Genomic DNA, 20,726 nt, shown 5'->3' with positions numbered 1-20,726 from the left:
GTAAGAGCAAATCACCATTGAAGATTTTTTTTTTGGGCAGGAAGGTGTCCCTTCCTGCACAAAAACAATTTCCCCCTCAACGCAGTCATCCTTGTACCATGGTGCAAGAACGGCTGCGTTGGCGCTCAGCAGCTAATTTAGAGCTGGCGCAGGGGGAAGCACAGGGGTGCGCTGTATTCTACTAAATACGGCGCTTTCCTGCATTTTGAAAATGACGGCACGTGGGGCTTGCAAATTTGGCACAGCGTCGCGCTTAGTCATTTTCTTGTAAATCTGGGCCAAAATGTCTAAAGGATAGAGGCTTTTTATGTCATGTTCGATGAAGACCATGCAAATGACTCTAGTCGTACTGCAAAAGAGAGCACCATGTGCAGTTTCTTGCTTTGGGATGTAGTCTCCCACTCTCTGTCACCAATCCTCCGAGCAGGGTCGGAGCCGTTGCATTTCTGTGCCCAGGCTCGTTGGTCTAGGGGTATGATTCTCGCTTAGGGTGCGAGAGGTCCCGGGTTCAAATCCCGGACGAGCCCATTTTAGTGGAAAACAATCAAATCCTGCTCAAAATACACAACCCCTCAACATTTCTCATTTTACTCGAAGCATTGTTGCGCAAAACATATTTTTTGCCTCAGGCGAAAAATGGATTACAATGCCTTGGCTTCCTTCCTGCTTGCTCTCAGTGCGCCCTGTGTGATGATTTCACAGGCTCTCCTTCCTGGCATTTAGGCATCAGATATTTGTCTGTCTCTGCCCGCAGCTATGGGATTTTTCAGGACGTCTGAGTGTATGCATGCTGGCCGACACCGCTGCAATTTTCACACTTACCCCTCGCATTCCGAGCAACTGCTGATAAAGTATAGAGGAAATCGTGCAAACATATGAGGGGAACTGTGCTCCTTCAGTCAAATCAGCAAGCTTGTTTCTGTAGTGTAGTGGTTATCACGTTCGCCTCACACGCGAAAAGTCCCCGGTTTGAGACCGGGCAGAAACACTTGGCAGCAGCAGCTTTTGTGTTTGCTCCCTAAAACCTCAGTCTCTCTCAATGCACACTTAGACAGAAATGACCTTTAAAAACTTGTGACCTGTGTAAAACGTGCTTTACTATTGCAGGACGCTAAAAAGTTATCTGCATCCCTCGGTGGTCGTGCATGTGCATTGTTTCTTGTTCCGTTTTTTTTTTTTTTTCTTGGCCATGTTATATTGTGGGGCCTTTAAAGCTGTGACTTTGATAGGAACATTGCAAGCGGCAAAATCAACAAGTGCAGACTGAAGAGTCCGACCTGCACACTGTTTTGGCTGTCAGGATGGCCGAGTGGTCTAAGGCGCCAGACTCAAGAGAGCTTGATCTTCAGTGAAGCTGAGCCTTCTGGTCTCTTCATGGAGGCGTGGGTTCAAATCCCACTTCTGACAGGTGTATTTTCTTCCCTTAAATCTTGCTCTGCTTGCAGAGCCAGCTCCTCAGACCACTATCTTTGGAAGCTGCTGTGGCATGTGAGGAGAAATCCACCAACCCATCGGCTGGGCCCTCAATCAAAATTCTGTGTATTACTGGAAGGGGCGTCTCAGGCACACCTTCTGTTAGAGCTGCACTTTATGAAAGTAACTACCATGCTGGTTTCTACTTAAGCAGTTGATTCTATCGTTTGAAGTGAGGCTCTCCTGCCACCTTTTGGGCAAAGAAGACTCTGCCCCTGCAACAACACAGGCAGACAAGCTCAAACTAGGTTTCTTGGTTAGGTGGGCGGAGCATATTGGCAATGGTGCCTCCTCGTGACTTGCAATTTACATGAAGAAGACAGAGAGGCAGCTGGGAGTAGGCAGTACCCATGAACCCCTGAACACTGTCTTGCGACTAGCACACAATTCTGAAATGAGGCGGGGGAAAGGAGGTGATTTCCCCATCAAGGGCCATTCCGGGAAATCAGCCACCCTGCGTCTCCCAGGTGAGTGTTTCAGGCCTATGAGCCACTAATATGAATCGAGCCTGATCGAGCCTGATCGAGCGCTGACCGAGCAAGTGTGCTTGAATCCAAGAGGCATGCTCCTCTGGCTCAAGAGCTAGCAGGCCCTTCAGTGCTTCTGGTTGGGAAATCTAAGGTGCAAGGGTCCATGACTAGCAGCGGGTTACAACTACCAGAAAGGGTCTGCTTTTCACATCAGTCCCCTAGTTCAGCTCACTGGCACAGGGCATTTTGACTACCTCTTGCCTTGCTAGAGACAAACAAAAAATCCTTGACAGAAAACATCAATTGCTATGGCACGCTTAGAGAGAGAGAGCCTCCAAATGGCCCTGCTTTTCTGAAAGACGCTTCAGAAGATGTTTCAAATGACTATGCAGCGGCAGTCTAGTTGGTATAGGGGTATGATTCTCGCTTCGGGTGTGAGAGGACCTCGGTTCAAATCCCAGACAAACCCCTACCTTTATAGGTTCAGTCTGTGTTTTAAACAGGAGTATTTCTGCTTTTCACTCTTGTAAGATGTCATGTTGCAATGCAATACATGCTTTATACTGGCGTCGAGACGGTCCAGCATCATGAAGGTATGCGAGATTTCTTTGCAACTGCTTTTCTGTGCTGGAGCAGCAGTGCTCGTAGGAACATTAAATGCACAGTGCTTCTCCATGGTAATTTCGGGTCCAGTTCTGAAATCACCTCTTGGAATGAAAGTGATCCCAGTTCCTTTCTTCCAAGGGAAGAGATTGTGTTCCGGAAGGCTCAGCTTTGAGCGTCATGAACATTGGCCCTCATCCTTGCATCCCAGTCCAATGCATAGCCACATAAAGCAAGCAGGTGTGTCTGTTTCCATAGTGTGGTGGTTCCAGTACAATGCATAGCCACATGAAGCAAGCCGGCAAGTGTGTCTGCTTGTGTAGTGTAGTGGTTATCATGCGCACCTCACATGCGAAAGGTCCCTGGTTCGAGTCGCTGGGCTTTTTCACAGTATTTGCATTTCCTGCCTCACCTGACAGGCAAGCTGAGATAAAAGAGACTGTGTCTATCCCTCACCATCGTGAGGTACTACGCTCCTGGGGCATCTGTCACAGCTCACCAAGAGGAGTTGCGCCAGCTTACGGCAGTCAGTTGCTCACTGTTTGACCTTTGCAATGAAGCCTGAGCCTACAGCATTCAAGCCAGCCAAGGAAGGAAGGTACGAGAGCGAAAATAGCTTTCCTGCCCTCACCAAGAACACACACCTTGAGCAAATAAAGTGCCAGACTTACAAGGCCCTATCGCCACCGGAGCATCACTTTTAGTGACGCCCCGGTGGCACTATGCACTGCGCGGTATTTACAAGATGGCGTTCAGCCACATTTTGTGGCTTAACACCACCTTGTAAATACGGCCCCTTAGCACGCAGCGCGTTCCCTGGAAGGGGCGTGCAATGGGTGTTGTTGGGAGTGTGCCACAGCAACACCATAGCATTTTGATGCTGCTCCAGATTTAGGAGTTGGCGTAAATCTGCGTCAGCGCCAAAATCCAACGCCATCCCAGGGGTGTCGTTAGAGTGGCGCACTGAGGAGAAATGTTTTCATTTCTCCTTGTTTTTGCTCTTTCTATGTGTGATGCATTCTGCAGCACACATAGAAGTAAGAGCAAATCACCATTGAAGATTTTTTTTTGGGGCAGGAAGGTTTCCCTTCCTGCACAAAAACAATTTCCCCCTCAACGCAGTCATCCTTGTACCATGGTGCAAGAACGGCTGCGTTGGCGCTCAGCAGCTAATTTAGAGCTGGCGCAGGGGGAAGCACAGGGGTGCGCTGTATTCTACTAAATACGGCGCTTTCCTGCATTTTGAAAATGACGGCACGTGGGGCTTGCAAATTTGGCACAGCGTCGCGCTTAGTCATTTTCTTGTAAATCTGGGCCAAAATGTCTAAAGGATAGAGGCTTTTTATGTCATGTTCGATGAAGACCATGCAAATGACTCTAGTCGTACTGCAAAAGAGAGCACCATGTGCAGTTTCTTGCTTTGGGATGTAGTCTCCCACTCTCTGACACCAATCCTCCGAGCAGGGTCGGAGCCGTTGCATTTCTGTGCCCAGGCTCGTTGGTCTAGGGGTATGATTCTCGCTTAGGGTGCGAGAGGTCCCGGGTTCAAATCCCGGACGAGCCCATTTTAGCGGAAAACAATCAAATCCTGCTCAAAATACACAACCCCTCAACATTTCTCATTTTACTCGAAGCATTGTTGCGCAAAACATATTTTTTGCCTCAGGCGAAAAATGGATTACAATGCCTTGGCTTCCTTCCTGCTTGCTCTCAGTGCGCCCTGTGTGATGATTTCACAGGCTCTCCTTCCTGGCATTTAGGCATCAGATATTTGTCTGTCTCTGCCCGCAGCTATGGGATTTTTCAGGACGTCTGAGTGTATGCATGCTGGCCGACACCGCTGCAATTTTCACACTTACCCCTCGCATTCCGAGCAACTGCTGATAAAGTATAGAGGAAATCGTGCAAACATATGAGGGGAACTGTGCTCCTTCAGTCAAATCAGCAAGCTTGTTTCTGTAGTGTAGTGGTTATCACGTTCGCCTCACACGCGAAAAGTCCCCGGTTTGAGACCGGGCAGAAACACTTGGCAGCAGCAGCTTTTGTGTTTGCTCCCTAAAACCTCAGTCTCTCTCAATGCACACTTAGACAGAAATGACCTTTAAAAACTTGTGACCTGTGTAAAACGTGCTTTACTATTGCAGGACGCTAAAAAGTTATCTGCATCCCTCGGTGGTCGTGCATGTGCATTGTTTCTTGTTCTGTTTTTTTTTTTTTTTCTTGGCCATGTTATATTGTGGGGCCTTTAAAGCTGTGACTTTGATAGGAACATTGCAAGCGGCAAAATCAACAAGTGCAGACTGAAGAGTCCGACCTGCACACTGTTTTGGCTGTCAGGATGGCCGAGTGGTCTAAGGCGCCAGACTCAAGAGAGCTTGATCTTCAGTGAAGCTGAGCCTTCTGGTCTCTTCATGGAGGCGTGGGTTCAAATCCCACTTCTGACAGGTGTATTTTCTTCCCTTAAATCTTGCTCTGCTTGCAGAGCCAGCTCCTCAGACCACTATCTTTGGAAGCTGCTGTGGCATGTGAGGAGAAATCCACCAACCCATCGGCTGGGCCCTCAATCAAAATTCTGTGTATTACTGGAAGGGGCGTCTCAGGCACACCTTCTGTTAGAGCTGCACTTTATGACAGTAACTACCATGCTGGTTTCTACTTAAGCAGTTGATTCTATCGTTTGAAGTGAGGCTCTCCTGCCACCTTTTGGGCAAAGAAGACTCTGCCCCTGCAACAACACAGGCAGACAAGCTCAAACTAGGTTTCTTGGTTAGGTGGGCGGAGCATATTGGCAATGGTGCCTCCTCGTGACTTGCAATTTACATGAAGAAGACAGAGAGGCAGCTGGGAGTAGGCAGTACCCATGAACCCCTGAACACTGTCTTGCGACTAGCACACAATTCTGAAATGAGGCGGGGGAAAGGAGGTGATTTCCCCATCAAGGGCCATTCCGGGAAATCAGCCACCCTGCGTCTCCCAGGTGAGTGTTTCAGGCCTATGAGCCACTAATATGAATCTCGCCTGATCGAGCCTGATCAAGCGCTGACCGAGCAAGTGTGCTTGAATCCAAGAGGCATGCTCCTCTGGCTCAAGAGCTAGCAGGCCCTTCAGTGCTTCTGGTTGGGAAATCTAAGGTGCAAGGGTCCATGACTAGCAGCGGGTTACAACTACCAGAAAGGGTCTGCTTTTCACATCAGTCCCCTAGTTCAGCTCACTGGCACAGGGCATTTTGACTACCTCTTGCCTTGCTAGAGACAAACAAAAAATCCTTGACAGAAAACATCAATTGCTATGGCACGCTTAGAGAGAGAGAGCCTCCAAATGGCCCTGCTTTTCTGAAAGACGCTTCAGAAGATGTTTCAAATGACTATGCAGCGGCAGTCTAGTTGGTATAGGGGTATGATTCTCGCTTCGGGTGTGAGAGGACCTCGGTTCAAATCCCAGACAAACCCCTACCTTTATAGGTTCAGTCTGTGTTTTAAACAGGAGTATTTCTGCTTTTCACTCTTGTAAGATGTCATGTTGCAATGCAATACATGCTTTATACTGGCGTCGAGACGGTCCAGCATCATGAAGGTATGCGAGATTTCTTTGCAACTGCTTTTCTGTGCTGGAGCAGCAGTGCTCGTAGGAACATTAAATGCACAGTGCTTCTCCATGGTAATTTCGGGTCCAGTTCTGAAATCACCTCTTGGAATGAAAGTGATCCCAGTTCCTTTCTTCCAAGGGAAGAGATTGTGTTCCGGAAGGCTCAGCTTTGAGCGTCATGAACATTGGCCCTCATCCTTGCATCCCAGTCCAATGCATAGCCACATAAAGCAAGCAGGTGTGTCTGTTTCCATAGTGTGGTGGTTCCAGTACAATGCATAGCCACATGAAGCAAGCCGGCAAGTCTGTCTGCTTGTGTAGTGTAGTGGTTATCATGCGCACCTCACATGCGAAAGGTCCCTGGTTCGAGTCGCTGGGCTTTTTCACAGTATTTGCATTTCCTGCCTCACCTGACAGGCAAGCTGAGATAAAAGAGACTGTGTCTATCCCTCACCATCGTGAGGTACTACGCTCCTGGGGCATCTGTCACAGCTCACCAAGAGGAGTTGCGCCAGCTTACGGCAGTCAGTTGCTCACTGTTTGACCTTTGCAATGAAGCCTGAGCCTACAGCATTCAAGCCAGCCAAGGAAGGAAGGTACGAGAGCGAAAATATCTTTCCTGCCCTCACCAAGAACACACACCTTGAGCAAATAAAGTGCCAGACTTACAAGGCCCTATCGCCACCGGAGCATCACTTTTAGTGACGCCCCGGTGGCACTATGCACTGCGCGGTATTTACAAGATGGCGTTCAGCCACTTTTTGTGGCTTAACACCACCTTGTAAATACGGCCCCTTAGCACGCAGCGCGTTCCCTGGAAGGGGCGTGCAATGGGTGTTGTTGGGAGTGTGCCACAGCAACACCATAGCATTTTGATGCTGCTCCAGATTTAGGAGTTGGCGTAAATCTGCGTCAGCGCCAAAATCAAACGCCATCCCAGGGGTGTCGTTAGAGTGGCGCACTGAGGAGAAATGTTTTCATTTCTCCTTGTTTTTGCTCTTGCTATGTGTGATGCATTCTGGAGCACACATAGAAGTAAGAGCAAATCACCATTGAAGATTTTTTTTTTGGGCAGGAAGGTGTCCCTTCCTGCACAAAAACAATTTCCCCCTCAACGCAGTCATCCTTGTACCATGGTGCAAGAACGGCTGCGTTGGCGCTCAGCAGCTAATTTAGAGCTGGCGCAGGGGGAAGCACAGGGGTGCGCTGTATTCTACTAAATACGGCGCTTTCCTGCATTTTGAAAATGACGGCACGTGGGGCTTGCAAATTTGGCACAGCGTCGCGCTTAGTCATTTTCTTGTAAATCTGGGCCAAAATGTCTAAAGGATAGAGGCTTTTTATGTCATGTTCGATGAAGACCATGCAAATGACTCTAGTCGTACTGCAAAAGAGAGCACCATGTGCAGTTTCTTGCTTTGGGATGTAGTCTCCCACTCTCTGTCACCAATCCTCCGAGCAGGGTCGGAGCCGTTGCATTTCTGTGCCCAGGCTCGTTGGTCTAGGGGTATGATTCTCGCTTAGGGTGCGAGAGGTCCCGGGTTCAAATCCCGGACGAGCCCATTTTAGTGGAAAACAATCAAATCCTGCTCAAAATACACAACCCCTCAACATTTCTCATTTTACTCGAAGCATTGTTGCGCAAAACATATTTTTTGCCTCAGGCGAAAAATGGATTACAATGCCTTGGCTTCCTTCCTGCTTGCTCTCAGTGCGCCCTGTGTGATGATTTCACAGGCTCTCCTTCCTGGCATTTAGGCATCAGATATTTGTCTGTCTCTGCCCGCAGCTATGGGATTTTTCAGGACGTCTGAGTGTATGCATGCTGGCCGACACCGCTGCAATTTTCACACTTACCCCTCGCATTCCGAGCAACTGCTGATAAAGTATAGAGGAAATCGTGCAAACATATGAGGGGAACTGTGCTCCTTCAGTCAAATCAGCAAGCTTGTTTCTGTAGTGTAGTGGTTATCACGTTCGCCTCACACGCGAAAAGTCCCCGGTTTGAGACCGGGCAGAAACACTTGGCAGCAGCAGCTTTTGTGTTTGCTCCCTAAAACCTCAGTCTCTCTCAATGCACACTTAGACAGAAATGACCTTTAAAAACTTGTGACCTGTGTAAAACGTGCTTTACTATTGCAGGACGCTAAAAAGTTATCTGCATCCCTCGGTGGTCGTGCATGTGCATTGTTTCTTGTTCCGTTTTTTTTTTTTTTTCTTGGCCATGTTATATTGTGGGGCCTTTAAAGCTGTGACTTTGATAGGAACATTGCAAGCGGCAAAATCAACAAGTGCAGACTGAAGAGTCCGACCTGCACACTGTTTTGGCTGTCAGGATGGCCGAGTGGTCTAAGGCGCCAGACTCAAGAGAGCTTGATCTTCAGTGAAGCTGAGCCTTCTGGTCTCTTCATGGAGGCGTGGGTTCAAATCCCACTTCTGACAGGTGTATTTTCTTCCCTTAAATCTTGCTCTGCTTGCAGAGCCAGCTCCTCAGACCACTATCTTTGGAAGCTGCTGTGGCATGTGAGGAGAAATCCACCAACCCATCGGCTGGGCCCTCAATCAAAATTCTGTGTATTACTGGAAGGGGCGTCTCAGGCACACCTTCTGTTAGAGCTGCACTTTATGAAAGTAACTACCATGCTGGTTTCTACTTAAGCAGTTGATTCTATCGTTTGAAGTGAGGCTCTCCTGCCACCTTTTGGGCAAAGAAGACTCTGCCCCTGCAACAACACAGGCAGACAAGCTCAAACTAGGTTTCTTGGTTAGGTGGGCGGAGCATATTGGCAATGGTGCCTCCTCGTGACTTGCAATTTACATGAAGAAGACAGAGAGGCAGCTGGGAGTAGGCAGTACCCATGAACCCCTGAACACTGTCTTGCGACTAGCACACAATTCTGAAATGAGGCGGGGGAAAGGAGGTGATTTCCCCATCAAGGGCCATTCCGGGAAATCAGCCACCCTGCGTCTCCCAGGTGAGTGTTTCAGGCCTATGAGCCACTAATATGAATCGAGCCTGATCGAGCCTGATCGAGCGCTGACCGAGCAAGTGTGCTTGAATCCAAGAGGCATGCTCCTCTGGCTCAAGAGCTAGCAGGCCCTTCAGTGCTTCTGGTTGGGAAATCTAAGGTGCAAGGGTCCATGACTAGCAGCGGGTTACAACTACCAGAAAGGGTCTGCTTTTCACATCAGTCCCCTAGTTCAGCTCACTGGCACAGGGCATTTTGACTACCTCTTGCCTTGCTAGAGACAAACAAAAAATCCTTGACAGAAAACATCAATTGCTATGGCACGCTTAGAGAGAGAGAGCCTCCAAATGGCCCTGCTTTTCTGAAAGACGCTTCAGAAGATGTTTCAAATGACTATGCAGCGGCAGTCTAGTTGGTATAGGGGTATGATTCTCGCTTCGGGTGTGAGAGGACCTCGGTTCAAATCCCAGACAAACACCTACCTTTATAGGTTCAGTCTGTGTTTTAAACAGGAGTATTTCTGCTTTTCACTCTTGTAAGATGTCATGTTGCAATGCAATACATGCTTTATACTGGCGTCGAGACGGTCCAGCATCATGAAGGTATGCGAGATTTCTTTGCAACTGCTTTTCTGTGCTGGAGCAGCAGTGCTCGTAGGAACATTAAATGCACAGTGCTTCTCCATGGTAATTTCGGGTCCAGTTCTGAAATCACCTCTTGGAATGAAAGTGATCCCAGTTCCTTTCTTCCAAGGGAAGAGATTGTGTTCCGGAAGGCTCAGCTTTGAGCGTCATGAACATTGGCCCTCATCCTTGCATCCCAGTCCAATGCATAGCCACATAAAGCAAGCAGGTGTGTCTGTTTCCATAGTGTGGTGGTTCCAGTACAATGCATAGCCACATGAAGCAAGCCGGCAAGTGTGTCTGCTTGTGTAGTGTAGTGGTTATCATGCGCACCTCACATGCGAAAGGTCCCTGGTTCGATTCGCTGGGCTTTTTCACAGTATTTGCATTTCCTGCCTCACCTGACAGGCAAGCTGAAATAAAAGAGACTGTGTCTATCCCTCACCATCGTGAGGTACTACGCTCCTGGGGCATCTGTCACAGCTCACCAAGAGGAGTTGCGCCAGCTTACGGCAGTCAGTTGCTCACTGTTTGACCTTTGCAATGAAGCCTGAGCCTACAGAATTCAAGCCAGCCAAGGAAGGAAGGTACGAGAGCGAAAATAGCTTTCCTGCCCTCACCAAGAACACACACCTTGAGCAAATAAAGTGCCAGACTTACAAGGCCCTATCGCCACCGGAGCATCACTTTTAGTGACGCCCCGGTGGCACTATGCACTGCGCGGTATTTACAAGATGGCGTTCAGCCACATTTTGTGGCTTAACACCACCTTGTAAATACGGCCCCTTAGCACGCAGCGCGTTCCCTGGAAGGGGCGTGCAATGGGTGTTGTTGGGAGTGTGCCACAGCAACACCATAGCATTTTGATGCTGCTCCAGATTTAGGAGTTGGCGTAAATCTGCGTCAGCGCCAAAATCCAACGCCATCCCAGGGGTGTCGTTAGAGTGGCGCACTGAGGAGAAATGTTTTCATTTCTCCTTGTTTTTGCTCTTTCTATGTGTGATGCATTCTGCAGCACACATAGAAGTAAGAGCAAATCACCATTGAAGATTTTTTTTTGGGGCAGGAAGGTTTCCCTTCCTGCACAAAAACAATTTCCCCCTCAACGCAGTCATCCTTGTACCATGGTGCAAGAACGGCTGCGTTGGCGCTCAGCAGCTAATTTAGAGCTGGCGCAGGGGGAAGCACAGGGGTGCGCTGTATTCTACTAAATACGGCGCTTTCCTGCATTTTGAAAATGACGGCACGTGGGGCTTGCAAATTTGGCACAGCGTCGCGCTTAGTCATTTTCTTGTAAATCTGGGCCAAAATGTCTAAAGGATAGAGGCTTTTTATGTCATGTTCGATGAAGACCATGCAAATGACTCTAGTCGTACTGCAAAAGAGAGCACCATGTGCAGTTTCTTGCTTTGGGATGTAGTCTCCCACTCTCTGTCACCAATCCTCCGAGCAGGGTCGGAGCCGTTGCATTTCTGTGCCCAGGCTCGTTGGTCTAGGGGTATGATTCTCGCTTAGGGTGCGAGAGGTCCCGGGTTCAAATCCCGGACGAGCCCATTTTAGCGGAAAACAATCAAATCCTGCTCAAAATACACAACCCCTCAACATTTCTCATTTTACTCGAAGCATTGTTGCGCAAAACATATTTTTTGCCTAAGGCGAAAAATGGATTACAATGCCTTGGCTTCCTTCCTGCTTGCTCTCAGTGCGCCCTGTGTGATGATTTCACAGGCTCTCCTTCCTGGCATTTAGGCATCAGATATTTGTCTGTCTCTGCCCGCAGCTATGGGATTTTTCAGGACGTCTGAGTGTATGCATGCTGGCCGACACCGCTGCAATTTTCACACTTACCCCTCGCATTCCGAGCAACTGCTGATAAAGTATAGAGGAAATCGTGCAAACATATGAGGGGAACTGTGCTCCTTCAGTCAAATCAGCAAGCTTGTTTCTGTAGTGTAGTGGTTATCACGTTCGCCTCACACGCGAAAAGTCCCCGGTTTGAGACCGGGCAGAAACACTTGGCAGCAGCAGCTTTTGTGTTTGCTCCCTAAAACCTCAGTCTCTCTCAATGCACACTTAGACAGAAATGACCTTTAAAAACTTGTGACCTGTGTAAAACGTGCTTTACTATTGCAGGACGCTAAAAAGTTATCTGCATCCCTCGGTGGTCGTGCATGTGCATTGTTTCTTGTTCTGTTTTTTTTTTTTTTTCTTGGCCATGTTATATTGTGGGGCCTTTAAAGCTGTGACTTTGATAGGAACATTGCAAGCGGCAAAATCAACAAGTGCAGACTGAAGAGTCCGACCTGCACACTGTTTTGGCTGTCAGGATGGCCGAGTGGTCTAAGGCGCCAGACTCAAGAGAGCTTGATCTTCAGTGAAGCTGAGCCTTCTGGTCTCTTCATGGAGGCGTGGGTTCAAATCCCACTTCTGACAGGTGTATTTTCTTCCCTTAAATCTTGCTCTGCTTGCAGAGCCAGCTCCTCAGACCACTATCTTTGGAAGCTGCTGTGGCATGTGAGGAGAAATCCACCAACCCATCGGCTGGGCCCTCAATCAAAATTCTGTGTATTACTGGAAGGGGCGTCTCAGGCACACCTTCTGTTAGAGCTGCACTTTATGACAGTAACTACCATGCTGGTTTCTACTTAAGCAGTTGATTCTATCGTTTGAAGTGAGGCTCTCCTGCCACCTTTTGGGCAAAGAAGACTCTGCCCCTGCAACAACACAGGCAGACAAGCTCAAACTAGGTTTCTTGGTTAGGTGGGCGGAGCATATTGGCAATGGTGCCTCCTCGTGACTTGCAATTTACATGAAGAAGACAGAGAGGCAGCTGGGAGTAGGCAGTACCCATGAACCCCTGAACACTGTCTTGCGACTAGCACACAATTCTGAAATGAGGCGGGGGAAAGGAGGTGATTTCCCCATCAAGGGCCATTCCGGGAAATCAGCCACCCTGCGTCTCCCAGGTGAGTGTTTCAGGCCTATGAGCCACTAATATGAATCTCGCCTGATCGAGCCTGATCAAGCGCTGACCGAGCAAGTGTGCTTGAATCCAAGAGGCATGCTCCTCTGGCTCAAGAGCTAGCAGGCCCTTCAGTGCTTCTGGTTGGGAAATCTAAGGTGCAAGGGTCCATGACTAGCAGCGGGTTACAACTACCAGAAAGGGTCTGCTTTTCACATCAGTCCCCTAGTTCAGCTCACTGGCACAGGGCATTTTGACTACCTCTTGCCTTGCTAGAGACAAACAAAAAATCCTTGACAGAAAACATTAATTGCTATGGCACGCTTAGAGAGAGAGAGAGCCTCCAAATGGCCCTGCTTTTCTGAAAGACGCTTCAGAAGATGTTTCAAATGACTATGCAGCGGCAGTCTAGTTGGTATAGGGGTATGATTCTCGCTTCGGGTGTGAGAGGACCTCGGTTCAAATCCCAGACAAACCCCTACCTTTATAGGTTCAGTCTGTGTTTTAAACAGGAGTATTTCTGCTTTTCACTCTTGTAAGATGTCATGTTGCAATGCAATACATGCTTTATACTGGCGTCGAGACGGTCCAGCATCATGAAGGTATGCGAGATTTCTTTGCAACTGCTTTTCTGTGCTGGAGCAGCAGTGCTCGTAGGAACATTAAATGCACAGTGCTTCTCCATGGTAATTTCGGGTCCAGTTCTGAAATCACCTCTTGGAATGAAAGTGATCCCAGTTCCTTTCTTCCAAGGGAAGAGATTGTGTTCCGGAAGGCTCAGCTTTGAGCGTCATGAACATTGGCCCTCATCCTTGCATCCCAGTCCAATGCATAGCCACATAAACCAAGCAGGTGTGTCTGTTTCCATAGTGTGGTGGTTCCAGTACAATGCATAGCCACATGAAGCAAGCCGGCAAGTGTGTCTGCTTGTGTAGTGTAGTGGTTATCATGCGCACCTCACATGCGAAAGGTCCCTGGTTCGAGTCGCTGGGCTTTTTCACAGTATTTGCATTTCCTGCCTCACCTGACAGGCAAGCTGAGATAAAAGAGACTGTGTCTATCCCTCACCATCGTGAGGTACTACGCTCCTGGGGCATCTGTCACAGCTCACCAAGAGGAGTTGCGCCAGCTTACGGCAGTCAGTTGCTCACTGTTTGACCTTTGCAATGAAGCCTGAGCCTACAGCATTCAAGCCAGCCAAGGAAGGAAGGTACGAGAGCGAAAATAGCTTTCCTGCCCTCACCAAGAACACACACCTTGAGCAAATAAAGTGCCAGACTTACAAGGCCCTATCGCCACCGGAGCATCACTTTTAGTGACGCCCCGGTGGCACTATGCACTGCGCGGTATTTACAAGATGGCGTTCAGCCACTTTTTGTGTCTTAACACCACCTTGTAAATACGGCCCCTTAGCACGCAGCGCGTTCCCTGGAAGGGGCGTGCAATGGGTGTTGTTGGGAGTGTGCCACAGCAACACCATAGCATTTTGATGCTGCTCCAGATTTAGGAGTTGGCGTAAATCTGCGTCAGCGCCAAAATCAAACGCCATCCCAGGGGTGTCGTTAGAGTGGCGCACTGAGGAGAAATGTTTTCATTTCTCCTTGTTTTTGCTCTTGCTATGTGTGATGCATTCTGGAGCACACATAGAAGTAAGAGCAAATCACCATTGAAGATTTTTTTTTTGGGCAGGAAGGTGTCCCTTCCTGCACAAAAACAATTTCCCCCTCAACGCAGTCATCCTTGTACCATGGTGCAAGAACGGCTGCGTTGGCGCTCAGCAGCTAATTTAGAGCTGGCGCAGGGGGAAGCACAGGGGTGCGCTGTATTCTACTAAATACGGCGCTTTCCTGCATTTTGAAAATGACGGCACGTGGGGCTTGCAAATTTGGCACAGCGTCGCGCTTAGTCATTTTCTTGTAAATCTGGGCCAAAATGTCTAAAGGATAGAGGCTTTTTATGTCATGTTCGATGAAGACCATGCAAATGACTCTAGTCGTACTGCAAAAGAGAGCACCATGTGCAGTTTCTTGCTTTGGGATGTAGTCTCCCACTCTCTGTCACCAATCCTCCGAGCAGGGTCGGAGCCGTTGCATTTCTGTGCCCAGGCTCGTTGGTCTAGGGGTATGATTCTCGCTTAGGGTGCGAGAGGTCCCGGGTTCAAATCCCGGATGAGCCCATTTTAGCGGAAAACAATCAAATCCTGCTCAAAATACACAACCCCTCAACATTTCTCATTTTACTCGAAGCATTGTTGCGCAAAACATATTTTTTGCCTCAGGCGAAAAATGGATTACAATGCCTTGGCTTCCTTCCTGCTTGCTCTCAGTGCGCCCTGTGTGATGATTTCACAGGCTCTCCTTCCTGGCATTTAGGCATCAGATATTTGTCTGTCTCTGCCCGCAGCTATGGGATTTTTCAGGACGTCTGAGTGTATGCATGCTGGCCGACACCGCTGCAATTTTCACACTTACCCCTCGCATTCCGAGCAACTGCTGATAAAGTATAGAGGAAATCGTGCAAACATATGAGGGGAACTGTGCTCCTTCAGTCAAATCAGCAAGCTTGTTTCTGTAGTGTAGTGGTTATCACGTTCGCCTCACACGCGAAAAGTCCCCGGTTTGAGACCGGGCAGAAACACTTGGCAGCAGCAGCTTTTGTGTTTGCTCCCTAAAACCTCAGTCTCTCTCAATGCACACTTAGACAGAAATGACCTTTAAAAACTTGTGACCTGTGTAAAACGTGCTTTACTATTGCAGGACGCTAAAAAGTTATCTGCATCCCTCGGTGGTCGTGCATGTGCATTGTTTCTTGTTCTGTTTTTTTTTTTTTTTCTTGCCCATGTTATATTGTGGGGCCTTTAAAGCTGTGACTTTGATAGGAACATTGCAAGCGGCAAAATCAACAAGTGCAGACTGAAGAGTCCGACCTGCACACTGTTTTGGCTGTCAGGATGGCCGAGTGGTCTAAGGCGCCAGACTCAAGAGAGCTTGATCTTCAGTGAAGCTGAGCCTTCTGGTCTCTTCATGGAGGCGTGGGTTCAAATCCCACTTCTGACAGGTGTATTTTCTTCCCTTAAATCTTGCTCTGCTTGCAGAGCCAGCTCCTCAGACCACTATCTTTGGAAGCTGCTGTGGCATGTGAGGAGAAATCCACCAACCCATCGGCTGGGCCCTCAATCAAAATTCTGTGTATTACTGGAAGGGGCGTCTCAGGCACACCTTCTGTTAGAGCTGCACTTTATGACAGTAACTACCATGCTGGTTTCTACTTAAGCAGTTGATTCTATCGTTTGAAGTGAGGCTCTCCTGCCACCTTTTGGGCAAAGAAGACTCTGCCCCTGCAACAACACAGGCAGACAAGCTCAAACTAGGTTTCTTGGTTAGGTGGACGGAGCATATTGGCAATGGTGCCTCCTCGTGACTTGCAATTTACATGAAGAAGACAGAGAGGCAGCTGGGAGTAGGCAGTACCCATGAACCCCTGAACACTGTCTTGCGACTAGCACACAATTCTGAAATGAGGCGGGGGAAAGGAGGTGATTTCCCCATCAAGGGCCATTCCGGGAAATCAGCCACCCTGCGTCTCCCAGGTGAGTGTTTCAGGCCTATGAGCCACTAATATGAATCTCGCCTGATCGAGCCTGATCAAGCGCTGACCGAGCAAGTGTGCTTGAATCCAAGAGGCATGCTCCTCTGGCTCAAGAGCTAGCAGGCCCTTCAGTGCTTCTGGTTGGGAAATCTAAGGTGCAAGGGTCCATGACTAGCAGCGGGTTACAACTACCAGAAAGGGACTGCTTTTCACATCAGTCCCCTAGTTCAGCTCACTGGCACAGGGCATTTTGACTACCTCTTGCCTTGCTAGAGACAAACAAAAAATCCTTGACAGAAAACATTAATTGCTATGGCACGCTTAGAGAGAGAGAGAGCCTCCAAATGGCCCTGCTTTTCTGAAAGACGCTTCAGAAGATGTTTCAAATGACTATGCAGCGGCAGTCTAGTTGGTATAGGGGTATGATTCTCGCTTCGGGTGTGAGAGGACCTCGGTTCAAATCCCAGACAAACCCCTACCTTTATAGGTTCAGTCTGTGTTTTAAACAGGAGTATTTCTGCTTTTCACTCTTGTAAGATGTCATGTTGCAATGCAATACATGCTTTATACTGGCGTCGAGACGGTCCAGCATCATGAAGGTATGCGAGATTTCTTTGCAACTGCTTTTCAGTGCTGGAGCAGCAGTGCTCGTAGGAACATTAAATGCACAGTGCTTCTCCATGGTAATTTCGGGTCCAGTTCTGAAATCACCTCTTGGAATGAAAGTGATCCCAGTTCCTTTCTTCCAAGGGAAGAGATTGTGTTCCGGAAGGCTCAGCTTTGAGCGTCATGAACATTGGCCCTCATCCTTGCATCCCAGTCCAATGCATAGCCACATAAAGCAAGCAGGTGTGTCTGTTTCCATAGTGTGGTGGTTCCAGTACAATGCATAGCCACATGAAGCAAGCCGGCAAGTGTGTCTGCTTGTGTAGTGTAGTGGTTATCATGCGCACCTCACATGCGAAAGGTCCCTGGTTCGAGTCACTGGGCTTTTTCACAGTATTTGCATTTCCTGCCTCACCTGACAGGCAAGCTGAGATAAAAGAGACTGTGTCTATCCCTCACCATCGTGAGGTACTACGCTCCTGTGGCATCTGTCACAGCTCACCAAGAGGAGTTGCGCCAGCTTACGGCAGTCAGTTGCTCACTGTTTGACCTTTGCAATGAAGCCTGAGCCTACAGCATTCAAGCCAGCCAAGGAAGGAAGGTACGAGAGCGAAAATACCTTTCCTGCCCTCACCAAGAACACACACCTTGAGCAAATAAAGTGCCAGACTTACAAGGCCCTATCGCCACCGGAGCATCACTTTTAGTGACGCCCCGGTGGCACTATGCACTGCGCGGTATTTACAAGATGGCGTTCAGCCACTTTTTGTGGCTTAACACCACCTTGTAAATATGGCCCCTTAGCACGCAGCGCGTTCCCTGGAAGGGGCGTGCAATGGGTGTTGTTGGGAGTGTGCCACAGCAACACCATAGCATTTTGATGCTGCTCCAGATTTAGGAGTTGGCGTAAATCTGCGTCAGCGCCAAAATCAAACGCCATCCCAGGGGTGTCGTTAGAGTGGCGCACTGAGGAGAAATGTTTTCATTTCTCCTTGTTTTTGCTCTTGCTATGTGTGATGCATTCTGGAGCACACATAGAAGTAAGAGCAAATCACCATTGAAGATTTTTTTTTTGGGCAGGAAGGTGTCCCTTCCTGCACAAAAACAATTTCCCCCTCAACGCAGTCATCCTTGTACCATGGTGCAAGAACGGCTGCGTTGGCGCTCAGCAGCTAATTTAGAGCTGACGCAGGGGGAAGCACAGGGGTGCGCTGTATTCTACTAAATACGGCGCTTTCCTGCATTTTGAAAATGACGGCACGTGGGGCTTGCAAATTTGGCACAGCGTCGCGCTTAGTCATTTTCTTGTAAATCTGGGCCAAAATGTCTAAAGGATAGAGGCTTTTTATGTCATGTTCGATGAAGACCATGCAAATGACTCTAGTCGTACTGCAAAAGAGAGCACCATGTGCAGTTTCTTGCTTTGGGATGTAGTCTCCCACTCTCTGTCACCAATCCTCCGAGCAGGGTCGGAGCCGTTGCATTTCTGTGCCCAGGCTCGTTGGTCTAGGGGTATGATTCTCGCTTAGGGTGCGAGAGGTCCCGGGTTCAAATCCCGGACGAGCCCATTTTAGCGGAAAACAATCAAATCCTGCTCAAAATACACAACCCCTCAACATTTCTCATTTTACTCGAAGCATTGTTGCGCAAAACATATTTTTTGCCTCAGGCGAAAAATGGATTTCAATGCCTTGGCTTCCTTCCTGCTTGCTCTCAGTGCGCCCTGTGTGATGATTTCACAGGCTCTCCTTCCTGGCATTTAGGCATCAGATATTTGTCTGTCTCTGCCCGCAGCTATGGGATTTTTCAGGACGTCTGAGTGTATGCATGCTGGCCGACACCGCTGCCATTTTCACACTTACCCCTCGCATTCCGAGCAACTGCTGATAAAGTATAGAGGAAATCGTGCAAACATATGAGGGGAACTGTGCTCCTTCAGTCAAATCAGCAAGCTTGTTTCTGTAGTGTAGTGGTTATCACGTTCGCCTCACACGCGAAAAGTCCCCGGTTTGAGACCGGGCAGAAACACTTGGCAGCAGCAGCTTTTGTGTTTGCTCCCTAAAACCTCAGTCTCTCTCAATGCACACTTAGACAGAAATGACCTTTAAAAACTTGTGACCTGTGTAAAACGTGCTTTACTATTGCAGGATGCTAAAAAGTTATCTGCATCCCTCGGTGGTCGTGCATGTGCATTGTTTCTTGTTCTGTTTTTTTTTTTTATTCTTGGCCATGTTATATTGTGGGGCCTTTAAAGCTGTGACTTTGATAGGAACATTGCAAGCGGCAAAATCAACAAGTGCAGACTGAAGAGTCCGACCTGCACACTGTTTTGGCTGTCAGGATGGCCGAGTGGTCTAAGGCGCCAGACTCAGGAGAGCTTGATCTTCAGTGAAGCTGAGCCTTCTGGTCTCTTCATGGAGGCGTGGGTTCAAATCCCACTTCTGACAGGTGTATTTTCTTCCCTTAAATCTTGCTCTGCTTGCAGAGCCAGCTCCTCAGACCACTATCTTTGATAGCTGCTGTGGCATGTGAGGAGAAATCCACCAACCCATCGGCTGGGCCCTCAATCAAAATTCTGTGTATTACTGGAAGGGGCGTCTCAGGCACACCTTCTGTTAGAGCTGCACTTTATGACAGTAACTACCATGCTGGTTTCTACTTAAGCAGTTGATTCTATCGTTTGAAGTGAGGCTCTCCTGCCACCTTTTGGGCAAAGAAGACTCTGCCCCTGCAACAACACAGGCAGACAAGCTCAAACTAGGTTTCTTGGTTAGGTGGACGGAGCATATTGGCAATGGTGCCTCCTCGTGACTTGCAATTTACATGAAGAAGACAGAGAGGCAGCTGGGAGTAGGCAGTACCCATGAACCCCTGAACACTGTCTTGCGACTAGCACACAATTCTGAAATGAGGCGGGGGAAAGGAGGTGATTTCCCCATCAAGGGCCATTCCGGGAAATCAGCCACCCTGCGTCTCCCAGGTGAGTGTTTCAGGCCTATGAGCCACTAATATGAATCTCGCCTGATCGAGCCTGATCAAGCGCTGACCGAGCAAGTGTGCTTGAATCCAAGAGGCATGCTCCTCTGGCTCAAGAGCTAGCAGGCCCTTCAGTGCTTCTGGTTGGGAAATCTAAGGTGCAAGGGTCCATGACTAGCAGCGGGTTACAACTACCAGAAAGGGACTGCTTTTCACATCAGTCCCCTAGTTCAGCTCACTGGCACAGGGCATTTTGACTACCTCTTGCCTTGCTAGAGACAAACAAAAAATCCTTGACAGAAAACATTAATTGCTATGGCACGCTTAGAGAGAGAGAGAGCCTCCAAATGGCCCTGCTTTTCTGAAAGACGCTTCAGAAGATGTTTCAAATGACTATGCAGCGGCAGTCTAGTTGGTATAGGGGTATGATTCTCGCTTCGGGTGTGAGAGGACCTCGGTTCAAATCCCAGACAAACCCCTACCTTTATAGGTTCAGTCTGTGTTTTAAACAGGAGTATTTCTGCTTTTCACTCTTGTAAGATGTCATGTTGCAATGCAATACATGCTTTATACTGGCGTCGAGACGGTCCAGCATCATGAAGGTATGCGAGATTTCTTTGCAACTGCTTTTCAGTGCTGGAGCAGCAGTGCTCGTAGGAACATTAAATGCACAGTGCTTCTCCATGGTAATTTCGGGTCCAGTTCTGAAATCACCTCTTGGAATGAAAGTGATCCCAGTTCCTTTCTTCCAAGGGAAGAGATTGTGTTCCGGAAGGCTCAGCTTTGAGCGTCATGAACATTGGCCCTCATCCTTGCATCCCAGTCCAATGCATAGCCACATAAAGCAAGCAGGTGTGTCTGTTTCCATAGT

At 48.5% G+C, this 20,726-nt stretch overlaps 12 non-coding genes across 12 annotated transcripts; all 12 read left to right on the top strand.

The window, feature by feature from the left end:
* Positions 1-455: 455 nt before the first annotated feature.
* TRNAP-AGG (transfer RNA proline (anticodon AGG)) lies at positions 456-527 on the top strand. Its single transcript has one exon. It is a non-coding gene; the product is annotated as a tRNA-Pro (tRNA).
* A 768-nt stretch (positions 528-1,295) lies between these two features.
* TRNAL-CAA (transfer RNA leucine (anticodon CAA)) lies at positions 1,296-1,407 on the top strand. Its single transcript has 2 exons — positions 1,296-1,333; positions 1,362-1,407. It is a non-coding gene; the product is annotated as a tRNA-Leu (tRNA).
* Positions 1,408-4,038: 2,631 nt separating this feature from the next.
* On the top strand, positions 4,039-4,110 carry TRNAP-AGG (transfer RNA proline (anticodon AGG)). Its single transcript has one exon. It is a non-coding gene; the product is annotated as a tRNA-Pro (tRNA).
* Positions 4,111-4,878: 768 nt separating this feature from the next.
* On the top strand, positions 4,879-4,990 carry TRNAL-CAA (transfer RNA leucine (anticodon CAA)). Its single transcript has 2 exons — positions 4,879-4,916; positions 4,945-4,990. It is a non-coding gene; the product is annotated as a tRNA-Leu (tRNA).
* Positions 4,991-7,621: 2,631 nt separating this feature from the next.
* Positions 7,622-7,693, top strand: TRNAP-AGG (transfer RNA proline (anticodon AGG)). The gene has a single exon. It is a non-coding gene; the product is annotated as a tRNA-Pro (tRNA).
* Positions 7,694-8,461: 768 nt separating this feature from the next.
* On the top strand, positions 8,462-8,573 carry TRNAL-CAA (transfer RNA leucine (anticodon CAA)). Its single transcript has 2 exons — positions 8,462-8,499; positions 8,528-8,573. It is a non-coding gene; the product is annotated as a tRNA-Leu (tRNA).
* A 2,631-nt stretch (positions 8,574-11,204) lies between these two features.
* Positions 11,205-11,276, top strand: TRNAP-AGG (transfer RNA proline (anticodon AGG)). The gene has a single exon. It is a non-coding gene; the product is annotated as a tRNA-Pro (tRNA).
* Positions 11,277-12,044: 768 nt separating this feature from the next.
* Positions 12,045-12,156, top strand: TRNAL-CAA (transfer RNA leucine (anticodon CAA)). Its single transcript has 2 exons — positions 12,045-12,082; positions 12,111-12,156. It is a non-coding gene; the product is annotated as a tRNA-Leu (tRNA).
* Positions 12,157-14,789: 2,633 nt separating this feature from the next.
* TRNAP-AGG (transfer RNA proline (anticodon AGG)) lies at positions 14,790-14,861 on the top strand. Its single transcript has one exon. It is a non-coding gene; the product is annotated as a tRNA-Pro (tRNA).
* Positions 14,862-15,629: 768 nt separating this feature from the next.
* On the top strand, positions 15,630-15,741 carry TRNAL-CAA (transfer RNA leucine (anticodon CAA)). The gene is made up of 2 exons: positions 15,630-15,667; positions 15,696-15,741. It is a non-coding gene; the product is annotated as a tRNA-Leu (tRNA).
* Positions 15,742-18,374: 2,633 nt separating this feature from the next.
* On the top strand, positions 18,375-18,446 carry TRNAP-AGG (transfer RNA proline (anticodon AGG)). Its single transcript has one exon. It is a non-coding gene; the product is annotated as a tRNA-Pro (tRNA).
* A 768-nt stretch (positions 18,447-19,214) lies between these two features.
* Positions 19,215-19,326, top strand: TRNAL-CAG (transfer RNA leucine (anticodon CAG)). Its single transcript has 2 exons — positions 19,215-19,252; positions 19,281-19,326. It is a non-coding gene; the product is annotated as a tRNA-Leu (tRNA).
* Positions 19,327-20,726: the final 1,400 nt, after the last annotated feature.

This window comes from Pleurodeles waltl, unplaced genomic scaffold, assembly GCF_031143425.1.
Source record: "Pleurodeles waltl isolate 20211129_DDA unplaced genomic scaffold, aPleWal1.hap1.20221129 scaffold_72, whole genome shotgun sequence".
NCBI classification, from domain to species: Eukaryota; Metazoa; Chordata; class Amphibia; order Caudata; family Salamandridae; genus Pleurodeles; species Pleurodeles waltl.
Note: the sequence above shows the minus strand (reverse complement) of the source record. Positions and strands in the feature narration are given on the sequence as shown.